The sequence below is a fragment of the Herpailurus yagouaroundi genome, unplaced genomic scaffold (genome assembly GCF_014898765.1).
Source record: "Herpailurus yagouaroundi ecotype Mexico unplaced genomic scaffold, PumYag 190, whole genome shotgun sequence".
Taxonomy (NCBI): Eukaryota; Metazoa; Chordata; class Mammalia; order Carnivora; family Felidae; genus Herpailurus; species Herpailurus yagouaroundi.
This window is the reverse complement of record NW_024412421.1, coordinates 5,187,646-5,189,065: the sequence shown is the minus strand read 5'-3', so window position 1 is coordinate 5,189,065 and position 1,420 is coordinate 5,187,646. Positions and strand designations below refer to the sequence as shown.

At 51.2% G+C, this 1,420-nt stretch overlaps 1 long non-coding RNA gene across 3 annotated transcripts in view; it reads right to left on the bottom strand.

Moving 5' to 3' along the window:
* Nucleotides 1-249: 249 nt before the first annotated feature.
* Nucleotides 250-1,420, bottom strand: part of LOC121045281 (uncharacterized) — a 21,259-nt gene continuing 20,088 nt past the window's right edge. The window contains exons 3-4 of one of the 3 annotated variants that reach the window (XR_005797671.1): nt 1,078-1,186; nt 250-705 (exon numbers count right to left, since the gene is read on the bottom strand). This is a non-coding gene — a long non-coding RNA (uncharacterized LOC121045281). Of the gene's footprint in view, nt 1,187-1,420 lie in introns of all 3 variants that reach the window. The other 2 variants (XR_005797669.1, XR_005797670.1) reach the window with 2 other exon arrangements.

Sequence of the window (1,420 nt, the reverse complement as noted above, 5' to 3'; positions counted from 1 at the left end):
TAGGTAGCCTTTAGACTACCCCCAAACTTGTAGCTTAAAAATAAGGTGTTTTTTTTCCAGGGAGCCTGGGTGGCTCAGTCGGTTAAGCGTCTGACTCTCGGTTTCAGCTCAGGTCATGACCTCCTAGTTCATCAGTTCAAGCCCCACGTCGGGCTCTGCGCAGACAGCACGGAGCCTGCTTGGGATTCTCTCTCTCCCTCTCTTTCTCTGCCCTTCCCCTACTCATTCCCCCCATCTCAAAATAAACTTTTAAAAAATAAAGGTGTTTTTCATTAATAGATTAGAATAGCATAGTATATTATATGACAATGCAGTGGTTCTCAAGCTTTAGAATGTATCAGAATCACATGGAAGTCTTGGTAACGTTCCAAGACCCCCCCATAGAGCATATGTGGGGTGGGGCCTGGGAGTCCGCCTCTCCAACAAGATCCCGGGCGACACCTGCTGCTGGTCCGGGACCACTCTCTGAGCACCATGATGCTGAGACTGTTCCACCTCTATTCTGGGCAAGTTTTGGCTTTTGAAACCCTTGTTTCAGTGATGTGCGTGTCCATGTGTCCCAGATCCTGCTATAAAATGTGCTCTTTTAAGAGCGGGTCATACTTTCAGAAGTGGGAAGCCCCTAGATGAGAAATGTAGGACCTTTCTTTAGAAATCCTCATCCTTCGAGGGTCCCGTGAACCCTGCTGGGAAACCGTGGCTTCCCTGAAAGTAAACAAACCAGCAAAATACCTGAATGAAAACCAAAAATAAATGAAAGAAAATCTATGTGGAATAGGAAATAGGGTTCATTCATAGCCTCACCTTGGCCTTGATTTGTCCTACCAAACCTTCTAAAATATTTGGATATAAAGCCCAGGTTCATGCTTGTCCCTTGTCACCCTGGCTCCTGACTTCAGTTCCCCGGGGGCGGGGGTTGGGGGGGGGAGCACTCTGGCTGCTGGGATCATGTTTTGCTGTCCTGGGGCCATCCCCACAGTGTCGCCATTCTGCAGAAGGCCCACCAGGGTTCAGTCCTTCAGAAGCAAACCCGCTCACCTGGTTCACCCTGCGGCTCAGGTGGTTTTCCACACACACCTTGACTGGTTCCTCTGTCATCCAGCCCTCCTTCTCCTATAAGCTTCACTGGTTCCAGGTCCCCATGGGAAACCGGGGCTCAGTCCCAACTTCTTGCTCCTGGCCAGTTCTGACACCAGTTATAAAAGCATGTCTCGGGGCGCCTGGGTGGCGCCGTCGGCTAAGCGTCCGACTTCAGCCAGGTCACGATCTCGCGGTCCGTGAGTTCGAGCCCCGCGTCGGGCTCTGGGCGGATGGCTCGGAGCCTGGAGCCTGTTTCCGATTCTGTGTCTCCCTCTCTCTCTGCCCCTCCCCCGTTCATGCTCTGTCTCTCTCTGTCCCAAAAAATAAATAAAAAACGTTG